General features: G+C 37.5%; 1 protein-coding gene across 1 annotated transcript in view; it reads left to right on the top strand.

The window, feature by feature from the left end:
* The window catches only part of casp (Fas associated factor casp), a 267,208-nt gene that overhangs the window by 71,374 nt on the left and 167,894 nt on the right, over nt 1-27,940 (top strand). The gene's annotated exons all lie outside the window — the stretch shown is intronic.

Below are 27,940 nucleotides of genomic sequence, written 5' to 3'. Positions count from 1 at the left end.
TTTGGCTCTTTCGTTAGTGCGCTGGTAAGTGTCCATGCAGTGGTTAATGTACGTTTTTTGTGACAGGTTTTTATTGTGTGTTGTATTAATAAAGCAGAAACGGATTGTGATAAGGATAGAAGAAAAATTAGTGACAATTAAAAGAAAGATGTTGTGTACTGAGGCAGTAATTGTGGTGTTGGTGTATCCTCTGTTTCTGATTGGGTCAAAATGAAAAATATATTAGTGAGAAAAAAGGCCGAAGAAGACTGATAGGAGCTAATCTTCAGTAGAGAAGACCCGCTCTAAAGGCTCAGAACTCCCCAAACACCATCATACAACTCAAGTGCATTTCTCAAGGAAACGTTGTGGCTGGACAGCACAATAATGAAAGTACTGTTCACTGATGTGTCGCAATTTGGCCTTCGATCACCTGGAGAAGGCCTGGGGAAAGGTATTGCCCTTGGACATTCTCACCTAGGATGCTTCTTCAGGGTGGTTCTTTGATGGTATGGGCAGGAATCAATATGACTGCAAGGATGGTCTTGATACAACATGGGAACCTTACAGCATATCGGTATTTAGATGAAATCCTTCTGGATCATGTTGTGCCTTTCGCTCCATTTATTGGTGACGATTTCACACTAATGGCAATACTTGCCAACATGTTGCAAGATGTGTGCAACAGTTCTTAGAAGAAGAAGAAGAAGAAGAAGAAGAAGAAGAAGAAGAAGAAGAAGAAGAAGAAGAAGAAGAAGAAGAAGAAGAAGAAGAAGATGATGATATTCATGTTATCATTTAGCCTGCTTGTAGCCCCTATTTTGAATCCCATTGAGCATTTATGGGACCAACTGGGGAGAAGGATCCATCAGCACTATCCAGACATCTTATTGGACCTATGGGAAACTTCTTGAAGAATGGGAGATTATTCCTCCAGAGGACATTGCAGCATTAATTAGGAGTACACCTGGAAGGTTGGATGCCATGATAGTGCAAGAGGAGGTAATACACACACTTCTGAGGATGAGAAAAGAAGTCCGTAAAGTGCGAAGTGTAGAAAACTAAAACAAAGGTGAATTAACTTCAGGAGCTTCATTAAAATTTGCTTCAAGTGTACATCCAAACGTGTTACTTCCATATGATGGGTTTAATTCGATAAAATTGTTCATAAGAAATAGAAATTCTTCTTTTTCATTGTCAGACACCTAAAGGAGTCCAAATCACAATGTGTGTTTCTAAGGAATTGAAGTGTTGTTTTACATGCCGAAGAGTGTATTAGGGGAGGACAAGAATTTATATGTTCTCAGATAACTAGGTTTACCTTTATGGAGAATGTTGTCAAAATGTGAGACTGAGTAAAGGTTTCTTCTCTTTGCTAAATATAACTGTAGCAGTTATTCAAAGCAGAATAATATGTTAAATATTAAGTATATAACAGACAAAGTAACAGACAAAGGTATTCTGTATTATCATTAATTAATTGGGATAGTGGGTATTTTATCTGAGCTGTTGTTTAGTTTCTTCCATCCAGTTTACTGGATTTTCTTTTGTGTGTATTTGGTCGATTTTGATTTCTGTTGAAGATTGTTTCCACTGGAAGATGTTTTCCTATGATTACCCCATGTACGATTCTATTAAAACAACGTGTGTGTTCTGACAGCTCGCAGCATGGTAGTTTCAGATGGCAGGTTAAGCCAATCTCAGGTAGTCTCTCTCTTTCCCTAACTTCCCTGTTTTAAAGTTCCTCTCAGACAGCTGATTTGAGTGACACATTGCCAATTCATGGGCCTTGGCTTTTAACCCTATAAATGCAAACAGTTGATTTTTTCGACTTTGCGCCTGTCTGTAGTGCCAACGTTGAAAAAATCGACGTTCGTAAAAGTCACGATAAAGATACTTTAAGACGTAAGAGACACACTAAGTTGTCAAGCATAGCTTGAAGGGTTTTTTTTTACTGCCATAAGGAGTTCTATATCTTTATAAGTATTCCATGTTATGTATCTTCTTTGTTTTGGAATGTCAATGTTTACATGTGGTCAAGCTGGCGACTTGAGATGTTAAACATTGCTGATGATACTGACCTTATTGCTGGATTAGTAGACGAAGGAAGTGATTTCAGTGTTGTGGAATGCGGGGAAATTAACTATTGATACAAGTGGTGACCGTGAGATTGCTGGAAAATGGCGATCACATAAGTGACTCGGACGATGATGTACCTCTTCAAGAAAGGCTTGATGCTGCGAATGCAGGCAGGATTACAGCTAATCAAACAACTTGGACATGAATTAACCCTCCTGAAACTGAGAAAGTCTGGCTAAAATTTAGGCCTAGATCTACGGGATTTCAACATAATCTTGAGAGAAATTCGAAGGCTATTTGTTACTCCCTTCTGTATTTTCCTCTCCAATTGTGGAACATTATTTTGGCTGAAACTAATAAGTATGGTGCAACCATGCTTGCTAAAAAAAATGAATTTATTAATTCTCACCCTTTTTCAAGAATAAAACAATTCAAACCCCTGACCATTGAAAAACTAAAGACCTTGTTTGTTATTGTTTTGAATATGGGACTGAGTCCAAGAAGTGATTCATTCATTCATTCATTCATTTATTTAGCTTCCATAGACTGTACAATTACATATTTTGAAATATGCCAACAGTATAGGAGTTGTCAAGTGATTTCCTAATACTAACAATAATATATGCACAACAATGAACATTTTGAATTTGAATTTGTGCAACAATATTTCATGATCAACAGTATCAAATGCCTTTGAAAGGTCAAGAAAAAGCATTGGGACACCAGATTCTCTCAGTATCAACCATTTTATTCAAAATCAGTGTCAAGAAATCAATTTCAGCTTATAAATAGGGTCCTTCATTTAAATAACAATACCAAAATTTGTAGTGATAGTCCTGGTCATGATCCTTGGTACAAGGTTCATCCAGTGATGGATTTCATGAATGCATAGTGGAAGAAATTGTACTCGCCAGAAAGATCAGTTTCATTGGATGAATCACTTATTGCAGTGAAGAACAGAACTGCTTATATAGAGTGCATGCCAAACAAAGGCATGCCAAAGGTTTGGCATAAAGAGGAATGAACTGTGTGAAAGCAAATCAGGCTATGTCATGCACACTGAACTATATAGTGGTTCTAAATTCTTTGCATCAGGTGATACAGACGGGATGACACATAGGGTGGTAATGCACATTGTAGAAAAGTGCCTTTTCAATAAAGGTTATCATTTGTACACTGATAATTTTTCTAACAAAATACCTACGGCTGAAGAATTACATAAGGCTGGTGTCATGTTGACTGGAACAGTACTTGTAAACTCAACGGGCCTACCTGTTCAGCTCACTAGTTCTAAACCTAAGGCTGATGAAACACTGTTTTTCAGAAAGGGAGAGGTTATGACCAATGTTTTCAGGGAAAAGAAACACAGAAAACCTGTCTTTAGCTTGAGTACAGCATTTCATGCAGATAGTGTTACAGTGAAAATGGGAAATGGAAAGGAAATGCTAGAACCAATCCACATCATTGGTTATGATATATACATGGGTGGGGTTGATTTGAAGGACCAAAAGATTTATCATGTTGCTGGTAGATATGCTATCAGAAGTTATTGGAGGAAAATATTCCAAAACCTTATGGTCATGAATCTTCTCAATGCTGCTCCTGGATGACGACTAGAAAGACATGACTTAATAGTAGAGATAATTGAATCTCTCTGTGCTATCAGAACATGCAGTGGCTGTTCCCTTACACCATCATCATCACCAGTTAATAGCAAGCAAGCATTGTTATGTTCAGCTACCAAGGCACCAGGAGAGGAAGTGTGCAGTGTGTGGACACACTAAGAAGCGAAGATCATCTCATTGGCGTCCCAGATGTAACGTAGGCATACATGAAAAATGCTGGGGACAATTAGAACACTATTACAGAGCTAGAGGACTGAAGAGAAAGAAACCTGCTGAGGAAGAAGAGGGAGGAGGAAAATAAATCTACTCAGAAGCTGTGAAAACTCAAGTAACCTCACCCAACCTAACTTCCTGCTTTAAATGTCCATTTGTTTTATTGCAAATATTGCAAAAGAATGTTGACTGGTGACTGAGAATATATCAAGGAACAATTTGTGTATATTCGATTTTTCAACTCGTATAAGTGTTTTTCTGATAATTTTTCCATATTATTTTGTTTTTAAGTTATCAAGGTGATAATTAGGTCTCCATTTCTTTGATAAAGTTACTTACTGCATACAATTAAAATGCATAATCTGCTCTAAAAATTATGTCTCATCATTTTCTGATGACATTTGTGATAACTGTTAGCATTTAATCGTCAGACTGCATATTGCTGGAATATGTGCTAGCACTACAGAAAATAAAGTTGGGTTAAGTGATGACTTCATTGTTTGTTTTATGTGTTTTTGAAATCAGCAATTTTTGTGTTAATAAGTGTATTGTTATTAAGAGAGTGTGTACCATTTTAGTGTAGTGTAAATTGTAGTATCGTATAGTGTAACGCAATATTTAACCTGATCCTTGTTATTTATTGAACTGCAATATATCGCAAACAGTTCAAAGCACCACTAAACGATGTGCGTGACCAAGAACAAAAGATAAAATGCAAGCATAAAGGGGAGGTGTGGCTTTGTTAATTGTAGTCAAGCACGGTATATGGTGTGTGCCTTACAGGAATGTTAGGCTGAAAGGGAAAATAGAGGTCTACTGATAGATGTTAGTAAAGTTGTAGAACGAGCAGCAGCATTTTAAAGATAGTTGAGCTGCAGTAATTAGAATAGGCAGAGATGCCAACTATTACGATTCAATCGTAATAATTACGAATTACCCATCATAATTACGCCTTTACGAATCACACACCACAAATTACGATTTTTTGTTGATTTTTAAATCTAAATGTATGAAGTGTTCAAAAGGATACACAAGGCGGCGTGAATTCTCAGAATATTATCTTCGGATTTCTCAGAAATAATTTATCCCCCTTTCCTGTCCCTCGTTTAAGAATATTTCGAGTTTTCACGCGCCGAACGCAGTGTGTGCTTCCAGTACCGGAAATTTAGGCATCTGTGAAGTGGCATATCTTGCGGAGTTGTTGTCCTTGTTCGTCACATGATCAGACTTCCATGCAAGTATGAGAGTTCTTTTGTCTTTGTTTTGGCGGTAAAGTGGTGACAAACTCCGTTTAATTGTGAATACTGTTTGGGTGACTGTTGAAGAGGTATTTATTGCGATTTTGGTTGCCAAATTTACATATCTTCGTTGCCGGGAAAAAACCTTCTATGTGCAAAATAACACATTTTTCAGGAGAGAGAAAAAACTATTTCATATAATAATACTTAACTTCATAATAATCGAAGTAATCTAGTTCCCTTCTGTACCTGTCTTTTTATAACCCTGTACTGTTTAACTGCAGTAATATCAATTATTTCACCAGATATTTAATTTTTGTTCATTACGTTGACACATAGGAGGTTATGGTTTCCACGAAATTACACATAGGAGATTTTGCTTTAAGAATGAAGCTTTTATTATATTGAAGTTTTACTCAAACACATGAATCATTACAGTTTATTCAGCTGAATTTTATTACATCAATTGTTCCTAATTGTATTTTATTAAATGTATACTGTGCAAATTGATCACTGTCCTCTTCTGGGAACTTTTCACTTGGCCGGCTTTACAGAGAGATTATCATAGAAAGAGTGGTGGTCATGCTCAATTACCTGCTTCAGTTCCTGCAAATGAGTGAACTTAGATATTGTGATTGGCAATTGTGCAGTGTACAAACTGCGTGGTTCACCAATTGGAAAACTCATTCTCCTCCTTTGTGGAAGTTCTTCCCACTCTGCTGTGTGTTCCAATTTGTAATTTATTCTTCCATCAGGTAAGTACTGCAGTTGGCGGATATCTGTCACTACAGGGTCGCCAGATTTTCTTCCAGGCCGTAATGATGGGAGGTTTGATTTATGCTCAAAATCCTTAAAGAAACTGAAGTCGACACTTTTCACATTGTATGGTTTCGTGGGTCTGGCTTGCCTCATTCTTGCTATATAATCTATGGGCGAATTAATTGGTGGAGAGAAGTAGTGCTCTAGAGTGGCATGGACACTATCACATTCCATCATAGTGTGCCCCTTTTCCAGATACAGTTGTTCCACGGTGATGTTCTTAGATCTAGCGGCATTACTTAAGGCGTTGGCTAAAACCTTGTTCCTATTCTGATAATTACAGCCATCAGAAATTAAGGGAACCTTATTGGTTGGAGGTGGCAAATTTTCAATAAAATTAACTATGCATGATGTAAATTCATTTGCACTTAAACCACCATTGCCCTCGTGCCATACATAAAGTGTAACATCACCGTTTCTTAGATCATAAATTGTGAAATTGTGTACTTGGAAGTTTCTGTCTGTAGTATGTCTTGGATGCTATCAACTTAGGACACAAAAGAACACTTTGAAGATCAATTGTTACCACAACATGATAATCAGTACTGGCCTCCTTAGCTTTATTCTTCGCTTCCTGAGCCTCGTCTTTCCTTAGGAGGTGTTTTTGATATTCTTCTTCTACTTGACCAACTTTATATGCACAGCAAATGTTGCACTGGTTTTTTTTTAGGCAGATGAATATCAATTTTGTCTTCTTCCAACGTATCCATGAAAAGGGTTCTACAGCTCGGAGATTAGTTGTTTTCGTCACACCATTCCTTGTAGACTGAAAACATATGCAATTTTGATCGAAAAGTTGGCTCAACGTATACCTTTTTCGTGGACTTTCGACAATAATGGCTGGGAACTTTAGGTAAAACTTCAAGCCACTCACGAATTGTCTTCTTGTCTTCAATTTTCTTTTTCTTCTTGATGGACATAGGTACATCCTGCTTTTCTTGGGCACGTTTCTTCAATGGACTGCTTCGGGCATCGGTGTCTGAATTATCTGCTCCCTTACCAGTAGAAGTTGAAATATGTTCGACGTCCTTTACATGTGTCCATCTCTTGTAACTGTCCTCACCAATTCCCAAAGTGTTTATGAAAAATGTTCGGCAAACACGCACACTTTCTCCGTCAGGTTTAGTTAAATGTATATCATGGCCTACGTTCTTTCTTTTGATGTTGCCTGCTGTTTCTTTGCGCCTCCTGAGAACATTCCTAGTGGTGACAAGCCCTCTGATGTATGCCTTCTTTTCAGCCCAGGATGGAATCTGCCAGAAATCTTTGAACAATTGACATCGGTGCTCCTCGTTGATTGTACCGCAAAGGAATGTCTTCTGTGTTTTCTTTATAAGTTCTTTTTGTTTGCTTTTGTTACCTAATTTTCTTGCCTGTTTTGTGATTATTTTAGCCTTTTGCTGTAAGTCTAAGTAAGGCTTGCCAAAGATTCTATTTGAACGGGATTTTTCCTTTGCTTTGTGGTTGAGTCTCTTCTCTGCGCTTACATTTCGTATATCAGGATTACCAACAGACATTTCGGAATGATCCAGCGCCTCACTCACAGTTTTCGTACCTTCGTTAGACGTATCTTCGGTCTTCGGTGTCCCTCTATTTTTATGAGAGTTCAGTATATTTTGGAGATCATCATCTTCTACATTCCACTTAATGGAAGACATGTCATGTAGATCTTCTAAATCTGAAATAAATGATTTAATATTAGAACACAGATTTTATCCTTCGTGTGGCTCCATTTGTCAACGTCACAGATTTTACACTAATTGCTTTGTACTCGTATTAGTCACAATTTTATGTTTAAGTATAAGGCTTGTAAAACTTCAAACATACCTATTATAGGGCAGGCGATTTCCATTGCCTCCACATTTCTTGCTGTGCTGGTAGAGTCATTATCAGACATCGCCGCTATGGATGCAGTAAGTTCTTCTAGATGAAAGGGAAATGAGGATTATTTTGTAGATAAATTTTAGAGGCCACATGACTATTTGTTTACCAATAATGCAACATTCATATTGAACATAGTTTCTATGATATCCATGTGTTTCAAGTTGGTATTGTAATTCATACGTACCTGCTGCAGAACTTGTAACATCCATCACGTCGTCCAATATTTCTTCCATGGTAGGGGTGTCGTCATTTCCATAGTGATTTGTCTCTGTTGTGGGTTTTACAAATGCACCTGCGGTATATTAAAGGAAATAAAACGATCATACTACTGTCATCTTACAATCCATGGTAGTTGTTATTTAAATGTGCATAGAGTTGGGATAGCCCTTGTGTTTTTGGTATTTTAAGATTTGCAATGCATCATGCTTTCATCACTGTTTATTAATTGACTTACCTTTGTCTGACTGATAATCTTTTGTAGATATCTCCATTGCCATTTGTAGAATCTTCTTTCCACGGCTGAACATTTCTCTTCCTGCAGCAATAATAGTAGAAGCGGCAGAAAAAGATCTGACGTCTACTTGTTCAATCTGGCGCCATACAGAGTAAACAATCCCTATAGAGTTGTCATTGTCGAGCAGAAGGCGGAAAAGTATAACACTAACGTGTTCGACTCAACACATAGGAGATATTTCCCGGTAGCGTGAACAGTGTGGACCAAGGTATAATACTCCTATGTGTCCTTCAAGCACATAGGAGATTTTCCCCAGCAACAAAAGTGCTAAGCCACATAGGAGGTGCAATATTTTGTGGAATTTAACCCATTTAATATTTTCTAACACATTGGAGGTTTTACCACTTTGTAGTGGCAGCCATTCTGAATCTCTTGGTGCTAAAATCTCATTTTCACAAATTCTGACACATAGGAGGTTTTTTCCCGGCAACGACGATATATTGCTCTTCTAGGATAAATGCTAATCGTGTGTTACGAAATGCGAAAGGTTTGAAATAATGAAGGGATTTCTTGTGCAGGAAAATACGTGTGATTACGTTACCGTGACTAGTGACGCTAGTAATAAATATAGTTGAAAATTTAGGGAGGTATACTCGGAAGAATGGCCCAGTTTAATGCACTCCTCAAAATCTCATTCACACGTGTTTTGTAGTGTGTGGAGCCGCGATGTTTCGGATGCGCATGATGAAGATGAACAAGACTGAATATCGTGCTAATACGAACTCCGAACTGTTAAGTGCTCTGTTAGTGCAGAGGATGCACATGATATGAAAAGAAAAAACATGTTACCAGTGTACGTTTACCAAACAGTAACTACAAGCTTTAAATGATATGTAAGTTAGTAAGATCACGATTTAAAAAAAAAAAAAAAAATATATATATATATATATATCTACAACCCCCCCCCCGTGCCCTAACGGCTGCATTACAAATTACCTTTTTTGAAAGTTGGCATCTCTGGAATAGGGGACAAAAGAAAATAATTTTCTTTTTTTTACAATTTGTTTTACGTCGCACCGACATAGGTAGGTCTTATGGTGACGATGGGATAGGAAAAGCCTAGGAGTGGGGAGGAAGCGGCCGTGGCCTTAATTAGGGTACAGCCCCAGCATTTGCTTGGTGTGAAAATGGGAAACCACAGAAAACCTTCTTCAGGGCTGCCGACAGTGGGGTTTGAACCCACTATCTCCCAGATGCAAGCTAACAGTTGTGTGCCCCTAACTGCATGGCCAACTTGCCTGGTTAGAAAAGAAAAAAAAAAAGAAAAAAGGAGCCAGGAGGAGAAGAAGAAAGAAGAAGGGCAAGAGAGGGGGAGAATGTACCTGGACCGTCACATGACGGGTTATCAACACCAGGGAAAACTCGGCACTATGCTTTGGATTTCAGTAAAATGAGGCCCCATGACTTATGATAGCAAGAATAAAAGCCATGTTAAATAAGAAGCTGGACGGTCTTTTACCGATTACAATTTGGATCTTAAATTGTGCCGACACCTATGGCAGGGTGATATAATTCCTTTAGTTTTGCCAATTGCCACCTTTTCAATACAATAAAAATATATTACAAACTTACATATTTATTATGATGTTTACATGGTACATGTTTCGCTCCTTTTCGTGAGCATCATCAGCCAAACTATCATTAATCTAAGATTGTGTAAGATCATAAAACAGTTCTTTTGGTTCAAGATTACTCCTATAAAACTAATTGACAATCTTAAAACATTTTAAAAGTCACACAACAATAAAATTATGTCTTAAGTTAACACTTTTTGTCTAAAATCTTCTTCAGTCCTAACATTTTATCGCCGAAACTCATCCGGTGAACATCTTTTAAAATTGTTTAAAAATAAGAATAAAAATAAAAAAATAAAAAACTTTGAAATCTGGCTAGTTGTGTTGATTCCCGTTGCTTAACTTGTATAATTGTCATTAAAATTTCATAACAGTATTGAATATTTTCTGCAGTTGATAATTGTCATTATGGTCGATAGACTTGTTCTCGTTGCTGGAGTAACATTTATAAAATGTATTGGTATTAATTTATATTATCAATGGGGGTAAAATTGTTCGTGAACAAACTTGTTGATGAAACACTCTTTGATGTGATATTGGATTTAAAATGTTCTCGAACGTTCCATAATGGCTCGTTGGTGTATCTGTAATGAAAGATAAAAATTATATGTTTATGGTTGTATGATTGTATTTCTGTTTAACATCTTATTGGAAGAATTGTCACTTACTTTCCTTTCTACTGCTTAAAACCCGGCAGCGCCGTGCGGTACCGTATGGTACCAGCGTGCCTTACTTCAGATTTCCTCGTACTGATCATTACTCGCGACTCAAATCTGACAACTCCGCTTTAGAATGTCAAGGTGAGACTGCCTACAATGCCTGAAATCAACAGAGGGTTTTGTTTGAGTGTTTGTTTGCGGCAACTACTACTTGGAATTTTAGATCGTGTTGAGAGGAATAAAAATGACTGCCCGTCTGCTTTAAGTTGCTTTATTTTTTTTATAAATTTTGACAATACAATTTTGTATCACGTGGTTTATTATCTAGAAATATCAGTCCATGATTTGAAATAACAAGCAATTGGTCAGCATTTCTGTGTTAGCTGTTATGATACTAAATATTATGTTGGTACCGTATGGTACCGCACGGCGCTTACCGTACCTCTCCGTTTCTTTTCTCCTCCTTGCTTCTAAGGACGGTTATAAGGAAACAATTCACACTGTAGTTGCAAATAATGATGTATATGTGTCATTCAATTGTGTAATTGTAGTTTTATTAAAAAATTCACATCATAACGCACGTGGAAAGCGCAATCTATCGCGTCCAATCATACGTGAACTTCATTCAAGTGGCTTGACGCTTGAGGAGGTGCTACATGTTATTGAAGAAGAGGATACTGATGCTGAAGCCATATACATTGAACCACCGGAATGTTATGTATTATCTGATGAAGATTCGGCTGAAGAAAATAAAGGGGGTCTCGCAGATAACCTTACAGGAGGTGAACTCTGAGTACCAGCTGAAGTAATGCTGAAACAGCAAATTCCGCACAGGAGTAGAGAATCCATGTCCGATAATGATACATGGCCCGCGAAGAGAGAGAAATCATCACCTCGTCCACCAGCTATCTGAACGGCGGATATCCTATAGTACGCGAAACTTTTCTTGAGCCCTAGTTTCTATTGAGCACTATGGAGCTCAGTGCTCAAGAAAAGGTTCGCGTACTATAGTTCCCACTACAATCCACTTCCCTAGTGCGAAATTTTCCACTTTTTGAAATATGATGTTGACCGAAATATTTTTGACTTTTATTTTGACGATGAAATTGTGAATTCCTTTTGCTCTGGAGCCATCAAGTATGCGCTTTTTAAAAATGAAAGAGATCCTAAGGTAACACCGAAGAAATGAAAATATTCGTCATCATTTTACTTCTAAGTGGCTATGTGCAAATGCCACCATCAGAATTAGGAAGGTGCAAAATATTTAACACTATATACATATCTGGGTGGTATTTTGAAGAGAAATAAACGCTGTTGTTCACACGTCTTTTCTCTTCCAAGTATCTGAGACTTTGAGATCCAGTGCCCTACATCACTATATCGCTCCAACAAACTAACGCCGGCGCCGCGCGGCCGCAGGATGTGAATACCGCGGCCGCACAGAATGCATCAAGTGTAGTGTGAGAGTCTGTGTAAACTAATTTTTGCCACTCCAACCCAGTGAAAAAAGGGAATAGGTGACTAAAAACTGAAGTCTATAGTAGTATCATTCCAATTTCCTAAGGATATGTCACGTCTGAGCTAATGTTATTTTTTGGAATTCCCAAAGGGATGTCATAAATAAACCTATAAATACCGTTTGTTCCTTTGTTTATTGCGAAGTAATTTGTAAGCAATATTCTATAACAATATTAAGTACTAAATGTCGTGGTATTCTAATGAGGTAACAATTTTTATGTTTCACCCAAAAGGTATGTCAAGCGCCGTGCGGTACCGTACGGTACCAGGCCCTCATTGAGAAACCAATCATCCTAGATTTAGAAAAATGACTTTCAAATGTTCTCTAGTATGTGAATACTGGGAATAATAAATAAAAATTTAAAAATCGAAACTTGAAAACTCCGGCGTTCCCGGGTTAATTGTTTGATGTTACTCCTAGCCTCTTGAGAACTACTTGTTATCCTGTTTGCACTTCTTGTGTTGTATGAGTGAGTGTGGATGAGTTTACGTTTTGGCGGGGAGGGTCAAGGGGAAGTTAAGCTAGGCGGCGCATTGGTAGCTGCAGTAGACTGTGGAGGGGATAGTCTAGGGGAAGTGAGGGGAGGAGTTGAGTTTGTTTGTGTCAATAAGCCATTAACTTTTATCGGATTAAAATTTTATAGAATTTATTTATATCTGATTTGAGTATTTGTATTAGTTCCGGTAATTGTAATAAGATGGGATTCTTTATTTCTATTTCGTCATTTAGGTTTTTATTTTTATTGTATTGTTGATCTAAATGAATGTATATGTTTTCCAATTCTGTCATTTCTTTTCCTTTTTCTACTCTTCTTAAGATTTTTAAATCCCTTTCAATAGTTGTAAAACTGTGTCCAGTTTCTTGCATTTGTGTACTCGTTGCAGAATGTTTCCTGTGTTTGGCTGCATTTACATGTTCAAGATATCTTATTATAAAGCTTCGGCCAGTCTGGCCAACGTATGAAAAATTGCACTCTGCGCACGTGAGCCTATATATTCCAGATCCTTGATATTGATTACTATTTGTATTAACTTTATTGTGGTTGTAGAAAACGTTTCGGTTCGTGTTTTGGGTCTTGAAGGCAATGTTGATATTTTGTTTTTTGATGGTATTAGTGATTTGGTATATAGCTGGGTTAGTAAATGTGAAAGTTGCAAATTTGGATTTTTTATTTTTATCTGGTACAAGATTAGTGGCCAATTTTATTTTCACCTTATTAATGATTTTGTTAATCATTTCTATTTTGTAACCGTTATTGAGTGCTATATCTTTTATAAAATCAAGTTCTTTCTTTAAATTCTTGTTTGTTAGTGGAATTTTTAGGACTCTGTAAACCAAACTCAAAAATGCTGCATGTTTGTGAGAGTTGGGGTGGAGTGACTCGTTTTTGATCGTTATTGGAGTAAACGTCGGTTTTCTATAAATCTGGAAGTCAAATTTGTTTCCTGCTCTCTTTACATTTATATCTAGGAAATTTAATGAATTGTTCCTTTCATCTTCCTTAGTGAATTTTATATTACTGTCTAATTTATTTAAGAAATTCAAAATATTATCATGATTGTTCAGTTTACTGTCCATTATAACAAACGTGTCATCCACGTATCTCAGCCAAAGGTTTAGTCCATCTATGTTATTTAAAATTTTAACGTGTTCTAAATGATCCATGTAAATGTTAGCTAGTATACCTGATGCAGGATCACCCATTCCTAAGCACATTTGCTGATATATCTTTTGATTAAATGTGAAGTAATTATTATTTAAAGTAAATCTTAATACATTTATGAATTCTTCTATTTCACATTTACTTAATTTACTATGATTGAATAAATTTATTTTGATTATATTAATGGTTTCGTTGATCGGTATGCAAGGATACATGTTAGTTATATCATATGAACACATTTTATGATGTGGTTGCAGTTCGAATTTATTTAGTTTATCACAGAATTCTATTGAATTATTAATTGTAGAATTATTGTAAAATTTATAGTGCTTTTTCAAAAAATGATGTATATATTTAGAGGTCTTATATGTTGGGCTATTCATGCAGTTAATTATAGGTCGCATAGGTATGTTAGCTTTATGGATTTTAGGCATGGCTCTGGCTGTTGGTATTTTGGGATTCATATTTATCAGTTTCTGACATTCTAGATCATTAAAGAGAAAAGATGAATTTTTAAGTAATTTCTTCAGGTTTCGTTGAATTTTGATTGTAGGATCTTTCTGTATTATCGAATAGGCTCCATATGAGAAAAATTCTTCTGTTTTCTTAATGTAATCTTGCTTATTTAAAATAACTGTAGTTTCTCCTTTATCAGCTTTGGTTACTATTATGTTGCTTTCGTTGATTTTAGTTTTTAATTCTTTGATTTGTTTAGTGAGTCCCACTCCCATTTGACAGGCGAGGGACTCCCTGGAAACAACTTGACGAACGAAATGGAATTCGATGGGGAGCTATCAATATTAATGGGGCTTATGGAAGAAAGAAAGTAGAACTGGCTGAGTCAGCAAAGAGGATGCATCTGGATGTGCTAGGAGTAAGTGATATTCGGGTAAGGGGAGATAACGAGGAAGAGATAGGAGATTATAAAGTGTACTTGACGGGTGTTAGAAAGGGAAGGGCAGAGTCTGGGGTGGGGCTCTTCATCAGGAATACCATTGCACGGAACATAGTTTCTGTTAGGCACGTAAATGAGCGAATGATGTGGGTAGATTTGTCAGTTGGAGGAATTAGGACTAGAATTGTGTCCGTGTATTCACCATGTGAGGGTGCAGATGAGGATGAAGTTGACAAGTTTTATGAAGCATTGAGTGACATCGTGGTCAGGGTCAACAGCAAGGATAGAATAGTGCTAATGGGCGATTTCAATGCGAGAGTTGGGAATAGAACTGAAGGATACGAAAGGGTGATTGGTAAATGTGGGGAAGATATGGAAGCTAATGGGAATGGGAATGGGAAGCGTTTGCTGGACTTCTGTGCTAGTATGGGTTTAGCTGTTACAAATACATTCTTCAAGCATAAGGCTGTTCACCGCTACACGTGGGAGGCTAGGGGTACCAGATCCATAATAGACTATATCTTAACAGACTTCGAATTCAGGAAATCTGTTAGGAATGTACGAGTTTTCCGGGGATTTTTCGATGATACAGACCACTATCTGATCTGTAGTGAACTAAGTATCTCTAGGCCTAAGGTAGAGAAAGTGAAATCTGTCTGCAAACGAATAAGGGTAGAAAATCTCCAGGACGAGGAAATTAGACGGAAGTACATGGATATGATTAGTGAGAAGTTTCGAACAGTAGACATTAAGCAGGTTCAGGATATAGAAAGTGAATGGGTGGCATATAGGGATGCTGTAGTAGAAACAGCCAGGGAATGCCTTGGAACAACTGTGTGTAAAGACGGGAAAAGGCGAACATCTTGGTGGAATGATGAAGTGAGAGCAGCTTGTAAACGTAAAAAGAACGCTTATAAGAAATGGCTCCAAACAAGGGCCGAGGCAGATAGGGAGTTGTATGTAGATGAAAGAAACAGAGCGAAACAAATAATTGTTGAATCCAAAAAGAAGTCATGGGAAGATTTTGGTAATAACCTGGAAAGGCTAGGTCAAGCAGCAGGGAAACCTTTCTGGACAGTAATAAAGAATCTTAGAAAGGGAGGGAAAAAGGAAATGAACAGTGTTTTGAGCAATTCAGGTGAACTCATAATAGATCCCAGGGAATCACTGGAGAGGTGGAAGGAATATTTTGAACATCTTCTCAATGTAAAAGGAAATCATCCTGGTGGTGTTGTGAACAGCGAAGGTGTTGGTGAAAATGATGTTGGTGAAATTACGCTTGAGGAAGTGGAAAGGATGGTGAATAAACTCCATTGTCATGAAGCAGCAGGAATAGATGAAATTAGACCTGAAATGGTGAAGTATAGTGGGAAGGCAGGGATGAAATGGCTTCATAGAGTAGTAAAATTAGCATGGAGTGTTGGTAAAGTACCTTCAGATTGGGCAAAAGCAGTAATTGCCTCTATCTATAAGCAAGGGAACAGGAAGGATTGCAACAACTATCGAGGTATCTCACTGATTAGTATACCAGGGAAAGTATTCACTGGCATCTTGGAAGGGAAGGTGCGATCAGTCGTTGAAAGTAAGTTGGATGAAAACCAGTGTGGTTTCAGACCACAGAGAGGCTGTCAGGATCAGATTTTCAGTATGCGCCAGGTAATTGAAAAATGCTACGAGAGGAATAGGCAGTTGTGTTTATGTTTCGCAGATCTAGAGAAAGCATATGACAGGGTACCGAGGGAAAAGATGTTCGCCATACTGGGGGACTATGGAATTAAAGGCAGATTATTAAAAGCAATCAAAGGCATTTATGTTGACAATTGGGCTTCAGTGAGAATTGATGGCAGAATGAGTTCTTGGTTCAGGGTACTTACAGGGGTTAGACAAGGCTGTAATCTTTCACCTTTGCTGTTTGTAGTTTACATGGATCATCTGCTGAAAGGTATAAAATGGCAGGGAGGGATTCAATTAGGTGGAAATGTAGTAAGCAGTCTGGCCTAAGCTGACGACTTGGTCTTAATGGCAGATTGTGCCGAAAGCCTACAGTCTAATATCGTGGAACTTGAAAATAGGTGCAATGAGTATGGTATGAAAATTAGCCTCTCGAAGACTAAATTGATGTCGGTAGGTAAGAAATTCAACAGAATTGAATGTCAGATTGGTGATACAAAGCTAGAACAGGTCGATAATTTCAAGTATTTAGGTTGTGTGTTCTCCCAGGATGGTAATATAGTAAGTGAGATTGAATCAAGGTGCCGTAAAGCTAATGCAGTGAGCTCGCAGCTGCGATCGACTGTATTCTGTAAGAAGGAAGTCAGCTCCCAGACGAAACTATCTTTACATCGGTCTGTTTTCAGACCAACTTTGCTTTACGGGAGCGAAAGCTGGGTGGACTCAGGATATCTTATTCATAAGTTAAAAGTAACAGACATGAAAGTAGCAAGAATGATTGCTGGTACAAACAGGTGGGAACAATGGCAGGAGGGCACTCTGAATGAAGAAATAAAGGCTAATTTAGGAATGAACTTGATGGATGAAGCTGTACGCATAAACCGGCTTCGGTGGTGGGGTCATGTGAGGCGAATGGAGGAGGATAGGTTACCTAGGAGAATAATGGACTCTGCTATGGAGGGTAAGAGAAGTAGAGGTAGACCAAGACGACGATGGTTAGACTCGGTTTCTAACGATTTAAAGATAAGAGGTATAGAACGAAATGAAGCCACAACACTAGTTGCAAATCGAGGATTGTGGCGACGTTTAGTAAATTCACAGAGGCTTGCAGACTGAACGCTGAAAGGCATAACAGTCTATAATGATAATGTATGTATGTATGTTGTTTAGTGAGGTCGGGATTTAAGTTGTTATTTATTTCTTTTACTAAGGTTGGAAGTTTCTTTTTAACTTCGAATCTTGTATAACCTGCAACCTATGGCAGGGTCCGACCAATTTAAATTTTTGTGCAGACAAAAGGCATGCTCTTAGATATTTCTCCCATCCTCACCCGGAACATTGAGCAAGCCAGTCTAATTATTACAGGCAATTACTTCAACGGACACTTCCACAATAATATAAATATAAAATAAATATAAAGACAGGTCGTATTTTAAATGTGCCATTCTGCTGCTGAAATCTAGCTAAAAGTGGAAAACAAATCGTCTGGAAATGGACTGATAAAAGCCTGGGAGAAGAGGGGTATGAGGAGTATGTCTTACTCTATTTGAACCGATAAAATTACTGCTGAGCCACCTTGGAATAGTATTAACCCATATGCAACCATAGTGGACTGGTATGCGCGCGCGCACGCACCCACTCTCTCTCTCTCTCCCTCAATGTTTTGTTTATAATATTGCAATATTCAATTTATTTAAAAGAAAGGTTCCACCTATTCAATTCATGTGTTATATCTTAAGCTAGGACTTAGGCATTATTCATCATCATCAGTGTCCCACTCCAGTCGCTCGGGTGTGGTTAACAAGCCTCTTCCACTCCTTTCTGCCGTTGGTTGTGGCATCATACACAACCATTAACCCGGCTCAAGGGAGATAGAGTCATATTCCCTATCCTTCACTTGAGTAATTCTTGTCTGGTGCATCCACGTTGCGGGGGTGGGTATCCTCCACATCAGTAGGCCGGTGTGAAGGTGAACTAAGTTCAGGCAGGGACCCAGTCTCACAGAGTATAACGTGGAACCCATGCCCAGGGTTACAGGTGAAGACCTTAACAGCATCTTAGGCGGAGAAGGAGACCTTCGGAGTGGTGAAGATGGTGGATGAGACAACCCATCCTCTCTGGGGAAAATTAGAAGAAGAAACCACTGCCTTGTAGAGTAGAGGGGTCTTCAAAGGCTAAGGGAGTAAACCCCGAAAGAAAATTCTCAGATGCGTTAGGCTTAGCAGGTTAGCAGATGAGTAAATTTGTACTTGCTGTCAACTATAATACAAGCCTTGGATGGAAGTTTATGCATTATTATTATTATTATTATTATTATCATTATTATTATTATTATTATTATTATTATTATTATTATTGTTGTTGTTGTTGTTGTTGTTGTTGTTGTTGTTGTTGTTATTAATAATATTATTATTATTATTATTATTTCATTAAAGACTTATGCCTTTCAGCGTTCAGTTTGCAAGCCTCTGTGAATTTACTAAACATCGCCACAAACCTCTATTTGCAGCTAGTGCTGTGGCCTCATTTCGTTCTATACCTCATACCTCTTATCTTTAAATCGTTAGAAACCGAGTCTAACAATCGTCGTCTTGGTCTCCCTCTACTTCTCTTACCCTCCATAACAGAGTCCATTATTCTTCTAGGTAACTTATCCTCCTCCATCCGCCTCACATGACCCCATCATCGAAGCCGGTTTATGCGTACAGCTTCGTCCATCGAGTTCATTCCTAAATTAGCTGCCTCTGTGGATCAGCGGTAGAGTGTCGGCCTCCGGATCCCAAGATAGCGGGTTCAAACCCGGCAGAGGTAGTCGGATTTTTGAAGGGCGGAAAAAAGTCCATTCGACACTCCATGTCGTACGATGTCGGCATGTAAAAGATCTCTGGTGACACATTTGGTGTTTACCCGACAAAATTCATTAAATCTCAGCCATAGACGCCCAAGAGAGTTTCGGTTTACTCGGTCTGCCACCTAGTGGGGGCCTAGAGTAAAACGGAACGTCAAAATTGACGAGCAGACAGCCAGATGGCGTCAAATTGAAATGTCTGCACACGGTAGCTGAGGCCATACGATTATTATTATTATTATTATTATTATTATTATTATTATTATTATTCCTAAATTAGCCTTTATCTCCTCATTCTGAGTTCCCTCCTGCCATTGTTCCCTCCTGTTTGTGCCAGCAATCATTCTCGCTACTTTCATGTCTGTTACTTCTAACTTATGAATAAGATATCCTGAGTCCACCCAGCTTTTGCTCCCGTAAAGCAAAGTTCGTCTGAAAACAGACCGATGTAAATATAGTTTCGTCTGGGAGCCGACTTCCTTCTTACAGAATAATAATAATAATAATAATAATAATAATAGTAATAATAATAATAATAATAATAATAATAATAATAATATTTTTTAAAGTTGATTTTTCAATCATAACATTGTAAACTTCAACAATGATTTTTACTCAGGTTCGGGAATTTATAGGCTTACATGCTCACAATGTCTCGTATCATATATCGGACAGACAGGCCGCAGTTTTTATACAAGATACCAGGAACACTTCAACGCAAACAAACACAACAAATTTTCTGCAACCAAGCTCGATAGCTGCAGTTAAGTGCGGCCAGTATCCAGTATTTGGGAGATAGTGGGTTCAAACCTCACTGTCGGCAGCCCTGAAGATGGTTTTCCGTGGTTTCCCATTTTCACACCAGGCAAATGCTGGGGCTGTACCTTAATTAAGGCTATGGCCGCTTCCTTCCCCCAGTCCTAGCCCTTTCCTGTCCCATCGTCGCCATAAGACTTATCTGTGTCGGTGCTACGCGAAGTCAATAGCAAAAAAAATTCTGCAATGAGTACACACTTGAACAGAAACATGCTACCAATACCCGACAATAGAGCAAGACCTAACAATCCTCAAAAAGTTAAATAAAGGAAAATTAATGAACCGGTATGAAAACATCTATATTTTCCTGGACCAGTATTTTAATAAAAATTGGAACTTAAACGATACAATAGATGTTAAAAATTCCCTTTATGAACTAATCCCTAAGTTATTGCAAATAATAAAAATAAAAGGACACATCTTTAAATTCCCTTCTTCAACAATTCCTCTGCATTAACCATTACTACTCCCTCCCAGTCTTCCCCTTTCAACTCTCCCCAACAGATGGTCTGCAAACATAAAGCTCCACCTACCCTTCTTTCCCCTATGCTCCCCACCACAGCCGGTACATAGCTACAACACCCGGAGCACAAGCACAGTGACAGTCAGTCGAGCTGGAACTGTCAACAGAACAAACCTGCCACGCAGGAGACGCGGGGGTAAGTAAAAGATTTTTAAAAGGTGTCCCTTTAAAATCAAATCATATACTTTATTTTCTAAAACATACTTTTTACTCTTGTTACAGACACCTATTAAATAACTACTTTCTGGAACTGGAAACTAATTTCATCATTAAACATAAAATTCGAGAAGTCTCACTTTCGATCAGTGTCAACAACAGGGGCATGCAACTCACATTTCAGCATAACAAACGCACATCACTTGGACAACTACTATCGATTACTGGAAATTCAGATTAATAAAAATGACGCTGATTTTGACATCACTATAACTAAGAATAATAACAAAAATGAGGAGACATCCAAACTTTTACTAGCAAAAAGTATGTATATATGGACATGATACTGTATAGGCTTTTGGGCTTATGCCGTGTCAAGAAAATAAGGTGAAATTCTTGAAGTTTTGCAGAGAACTATGCTCTGCGTCATCAGAAGAAAATCTCACCAGATGGCTTCCTGGATGTGGCGCAGCGCTAGCACTCGAAGCGGAAGCTGACTGAACCATCAGTATCAATCTAAGAGGGTCTCATAACATGTGTACGTAACATATGACATTGAGCGCTAGCGCTGTGCTACGTCCAGGGAGCCATTTGGTAACAAATGAACGTACCATTTCCACTTCTATTGTAACATCTAAATTTCAGAAGGTCATTGTTTAAGAAGCCTTTCTCATGGACAGTCAAGATTTTCCTCTGATGATGTGGAGCATAGATCTCTGCGAAACGTAAAAAATTTCACCTTAATTTCTTGACACGGCATAAGCCCAAAAGCCTATACAGTATCATGTCTATAAGTACGGGCCGTGAAAGCATCAATGGTATGTTTATATGGATATCCAAGGCGATAATAGAATTTATTAAAGATAACAAACAAAACTAAGTAATTTTTAACCAGATTTTAAACCTCCTAAATGACCATTATGTGCAATTTCTGTTTGTTATTTATAAGTATTTGTGTTTTGTTTTAATTAAAAGATAACAAAACCAAAGATTAAGAACTGGACAATACGGTTGAGTGAACGTTTTAATGTGTTTCTAATTAACTGAGTGTTCAACATTCATTTTATGTGTTTATATATCAAATTTGTAATATTTAACTAGTCAACTAAGAGTGATAAAAACATTTTTCTTTCAATTCTCATCCATTATGCCTAAGCAATAATGAGGTCAGCATCATAATTTTGAGGTTGAGTTAATGGCTGATGATGCCCAATATATAGGGCAAAACATGTACCAATTAGGATTGTGAATAATAATGCATAAGTCCTAGCTTAAGATATAACATATGGATTGAATAGGTGGAACTTTAAAAAAAAAAAAAAAATGAATATTTCAATATTATATAGAAATTCAATATGGATCAATAATGAAATTTATTGCTTGCAATGTTTTGTTGTCATGAAGATGGCTTCAAAGAAACGCGTGAGCGGGAAAAGCTCAGTAATAATGAAATTCAAGTTTGCATGATATTTTATGTTCTGATTTCAGCAGTGATTGTGAGGGGGAAGTTCCTTGTGACCCTGTGCGGTATTATCACATGATTTATCCGATAGTGAAAGTAATAGTGAAAGCGATGTTAGTGTAGAGAGTGTACAGCATGTTGAGTGGAATTGGAACATGGACAGAATATTCCTTCGTGGGTACAAGTGGAATGTGCCTTGCGAATGGAAGTAGTTAAAATGTAAGTAGGCATTTATTTTCAGGTAGTACTTCGATGACGGTATTGTACAGTACATTGGAGATGAAACCAATAGGTATGCCAGTACGGATCTACATTTTGTACTGATGAACTTGCATGAAATACATGTGTATATTGCTCTTTGTGTTCAAATGGGATTAGTACAGAACTATACAATTCACAGTTACTAATGCAAAGATTTAAGTGTTGACATGCCATATTTTAGAACTGTCATGCTCGTGTTAGCTCCTCGAGTAAATATATACATTGTGGAAAATTTAAGCTTTTATATGACTTGCTTCATGTTTTAATTCTATTTATTGTTCAATTAGTGTATTGGTATTAATTGTGTGACATTTGTGAGTAATATAAAACAGGTCCCATGATAATATTTGCAGTAGATCACCTACAGTACTGTTTAAACTGAAAGCATGCAACACCAAGGCTGTATACTTGAAAGATGGCAGATTCCTAGCATTCTCAATGTACATGGTAGCCGGGTGCATATGGGTTGACAATATTTAATACTATGCTAATGCTCTCACGATTCCTGTACAGCGCCTAGCGCAGAGCGAGAGGGGTTGTTAATAACTATAGTAACACCAGCTGGAACATGTGGCAACACAGTAATCCTGCACCTTTGCTCCGTGCCACATGCTGCGTGCTGTCAGAATGTGCACATTATTTTAATAGGACTGTACCGAACTCGATAGCTGCAGTTGCTTAAGTGTGGCCAGTATCCAATATTCGGGAGGTAAAGGTTCGAACCCCACTGTCGGCAGCCCTGAAGATGGTTTTCCTAGGTTCCCATTTTCACACCTGGCAAATTCTGAGGTTGTACCTTAATTAGGGCCATGGCTACTTCCTTCCCACTTCTAGCCCTTTTCTGTCCCGTCATCGCTATAAGACCTACCTGTGTCGGTGCAACATGAAGCAACTTGTAAATATATAAAAGAATAAAAAATAGAATTGTAATACATTCATTGTAATTTTTCCTAATCCTATCATATTACTAAATAACAAGTCAATGCAGGCTAAGTAACAAGTCAATGCAACTGCGTCCATTCGGTCCAGTGTTCATCTTTTCACTTCTTTCTTTGTTTAGGGTAAGCTGTCGTCGTCCTCTTTTCTTCTTTTTCTTCTAGATAGTTTATAGCTGTTGGCATTTTTTTTTTCTTTTCATATTTTCATTTTTTCATTTTGGTCTTCATTGATTTCCCAGTTGAAATCATCTCCTAGAATTAGAGGCTCCTTGCTATATACCTGTACAAGAATAGAATCTATTTCTTATGTAATCTCAGACGATGCCCACTGGCTGAAAGTATACACTGATTATCCAACACTTATTGATGTTTTGATCATTGAGATATTGCCTGTTTTATGTACTACTTTGAATGAGCAAGTCCCGGGTTCAGAAGACGCAATATTTCCCCTTCAAGTCTTCCTCTGCCTCCTTCAGATGCTAAATTATTCACTCCATAATTGACTCGTTTTGTACATTCATGTCAGATGTAAAAAAAGTTTCAATAAGCATCACTCTGTTATATGTATAAAACACGTTTTTAGGCATCACATTTTTGAGCCCTTAATTATTCAATAAAAACATTTTAATTAATTGAGTTTATCGGATTGATTGATTGATTGATTGATATCTAAATTCTTATTCCAAGCTGGGATTGTCAACATGTATCTGTGAATTCCTCTCTCTCTTATAATCAAAAGCTGTAAAAAATTATTCCCTTTGGCCAAAATTCTTCATTTTCCACCGTTTCTTTTTTCGAGAATGGGACACTGATTTTAAATTCTCTGATGTAACGTTCGTTGGGTAACATTTCACATTATTTACCTCTCTAACTGTATTTTCTTCCAAGTAGATCTTAATGCCCTCTTCATTCTTCAATTGCTTAAATCTTCCGACACATAACCATGCCACGCCTTCCACAGCACAAAGTCTTCCACTATCACTATCATTTTTCTTTCCCCAATGTTGCATCCTCATACTACTACTACTGTATACTCCACCTGTGCTGCCGTCACTTTGCCGTACTTTCTTATGTTGTGTATAGGACCATTCTCAGTCTTAATTTTGAGTAAATTTCTTGTTATTATTTCTTCCTTGTTGTTGGTATTAAATGACAAGGTCTATCTTGGCATATATTGAGCAATGTTATTATGTACAATCTCCTTACTTGGTTCTATTGATTTTAACAACGTTCCCACAGAAGATGGTTCCTTCTCATTAATGTTATTTACTATTATGATGCATTCCACTTGTTGCAGTTGAGCTTCTGGTAATAGATACATTTTTTTCCAACAGCATTTTGGTCATTTTGTCCATCTTCCCTTTCAATTCTTTTGTTTTCTTATTTTCACTAGCCATTTTCTTTACCTCATTTTCTTCTGGGGAGGTTTTATTTACTCCATGCATATCTAAGAGAATACAACACACTTTTTGCACATCCAGAGTAGGTTCCCCTTTTTTTCCCTTTCAATTTATTAAATTCTGTTGTCGTTAGAGGTGTGGTACTGTTTTTAAAAAATTTTTTACGGTTTCCATCGCATTCTACCACAGTCGTGTCTGCATTGTGGATATCTCTGGGAATCATCCTTTTTGTTAGCTGCCTCTGTGGATCCGTGGTAGAGTGTCGGCCTCCGAATCCCAAGATAGCGGGTTCAAACCCGGCGGAGGTAGTCGGATTTTTGAAGGGCGGAAAAAAGTCCATTCGACACTCCATATCGTACGATGTCAGCATGTAAAAGATCTCTGGTGATACATTTGGTATTTACCCGACAAAATTCATTAAATCTCAGCCATAGACACCCAAGAGAGATCCGGTTTACTCTGTCTGCCATCTAGCGGACCTAGAGTAAAACGGAACGTCAAAATTGACGAGCAGGCAGCCAGATGGCGTCAAATTGAAATGTCTGCACACTGTAGCTGAGGCCATACGATTATTATTATTATTATTATTATTATTATTATTATTATTATTATTAATCCTTTTTGTTGTATGTTTGCTGTGTAGGATGTTATTAATGAACTCCCTATGTATTATTATTCAGTATACAATCTCATTATTATGATCTCTTTGACCAGATGCAGTGTCAGAAAATCTCTCTTCTAGATTTCGACTCTGTTGTACATTTGTTACTAAAAATCCAATATGGCACACTTGATCTCACCTTCCCCACGAATGTTAATCTTCTACTTAATATCTTACTTTTCAAACCTATATTTGGCTAACCCTTGCACTTCCTAAATCTGACTGCTAAGTCAACAATTTTGTTTTTATTTACCATTATTACTTCCACCTATTTCACGTCATTTATATCACTGTTCACAGTTCACGTGTTACTGTCTTATAGATTTAGCAGACTAAATTAGAGCCACAGTTTTACAGAATTCTGGATTTAACAAGTAAGTTTTATACTTCTAACGAAAATGCATTTAAGGTTTACACTGTACATTGAAAACATTGTATGATACATTATATTAATTTCTTTATAGTCTTTTATTTCTGATAAAATGCCATATTCAGTCCCCACTGAAACTCAAATTTGATATGTGGCCTTCAGAACCCAATAATTTGGAGACCCCTGATCTAGGCTGTAAATAATTTTATTCTTTTGTGGGTGAATTAGTAGTTGAAGAGAAGGTTTAAAAAATAATAATCTCAAATATTCTCCATTACTACTGGTCCTGTTGATAAATGCTACATGATAAAAGTTGTAGCATGATGAATGTATGACCAAGTGTGAGGATTCAGCCATTACAGCATGGTAGTTCGTGGTCCTGCCACTGCAAGCGATTATATTCAACACGGGTATAGAAAAGTGTGGGAGACATTACTTTGTGAGATATTTCAGTGAATAAGTAGAATTTTCTTTGCTTCCAGTTCCTAAACTCAATTCGTTGTGTGTTGTGTACTTCAAGCATGTATCTTATGTAGCTTGATTAATTTAATAGTTCAGCATGCCGTACTGTTTTGTGGCTGGCTGTAAGTCAGGCTATGGCAGAGTAGTTGATGATACGCGATATTTTTTCACCACCGAAGGACAGAAATCAATTTGAAAAATGGGCCAGAGCTATTCCACTGAAGGATACCGAGTTAACACGTTATAGAAAAATTTGTCATGTGTATTTCTCTGATTATTTGATAGTAAAATCAGATAATTTTATAGTGAATGGTGAAGAAGAGTGTCTGCGTCTCTATAAAGAGGCATTAAATGTTGGAGGAAATTGCGAACGTAAATAGGAGCTGATCTTGACCTCGTATGTAAATCAGATGCATATGTTAGCGCAGAGTGTGGAAATACATAACAAGACAATATTCTCTATGTGAGAATAATCAAAGTAAATTTTCAGTTCTCACCATAATAAAAGACTGTTTCAAGCAACAATAAAGTGTTTTTAACATGTCCTTCGAAAAGTGTATGTGACATTCTTTTCCAGGCTGAGAAAGTAATTAATGGAAACCTGAACTCAAAATTGATGTGGGGCAAAATATTTTTTGATTGTATCGATACCGTAGAAAAAAAATCAGTTGATCCTTCAAGAGCTGGCTTTCAAAAGTCCAGTAACTGACAAATTGAGTCGATAAGTAGAGTATTACCTTTAAGTAGTTCATGGATGTTTTAATATGCTGGGAGTTATGTGCTATTTATCTGTGTATGTACACTCCAGTAACCTGTGCTTTCCACAACATGTGATGAAGGCCGTAGCCCTTATTTCCATGTATGATTTTTTTCATTGTACCCTGCCATAGTATTTTAATTGTAATCTCCCAATGTTTTTTAAAAGGTAGTGTATATACTTATCAGTTACGGAGTAATACGTTTCTTCTGGCATCATTCCTAAGACCAGCTGATTGGTACTGTGGAGCTTGCCCACTCTAGCGCTGTCTGGTGGGGCGTGCTTGAACTCAGTCCTCACTCTTGTTCTTATATTCGTCATGGTTGTAGAAAAAACATTTCTGATAGTGTACCCAGTAAAGATTGATCCTATGACAAGTAATAATGGAAACATTTGCAATTTTGTATTTTTTCTGTGTCCTGCCCATGTTAATGATAGTCTTACCGAAGAAACACTTGTACAAAAGAGATGAGGAATAGTAAATTCTGATTTTCTGTACGTCATCCTCATACATTTTTATCATAGTCAAAAGGTTACTGGTCCCGATAATTGATTGTATGCTGTTGTCTGTCCCACAACAGGCCGTGAGCAGATATCGGCATGAGTGATCTAGGGGAGTTACCTCATGAAGCAACCTCTGTGAATATTGGCAAGGAGGAGCTGAGGAGTTTGATAACTTTCTGTTTTATCTTACTGTTCATCTGGATCATACATATTCTGTTAACTACTGGTACTTGGCACATTGATCATCACAGTATTTGAGCTATTTGACCCGTGCTGTGGAGGTACGGTACTGATAGGAATGGGGAGTTCTCACACTGGCCGGAACATGACAGAGCAGTTCTCACTGCTGTTTGTTGCCACGTCATTCCAGCTCTGGAACTTGAAATTTTAGATGACAAGCATATTACTGTTCATTAAAAGCAATCTTTGTTGCGTTTCTTTTGATTTCCT

The sequence above is a fragment of the Anabrus simplex genome, chromosome 5 (assembly GCF_040414725.1).
Source record: "Anabrus simplex isolate iqAnaSimp1 chromosome 5, ASM4041472v1, whole genome shotgun sequence".
NCBI lineage: Eukaryota > Metazoa > Arthropoda > Insecta > Orthoptera > Tettigoniidae > Anabrus > Anabrus simplex.
This window is presented reverse-complemented; position numbering and strand designations above follow the sequence as displayed.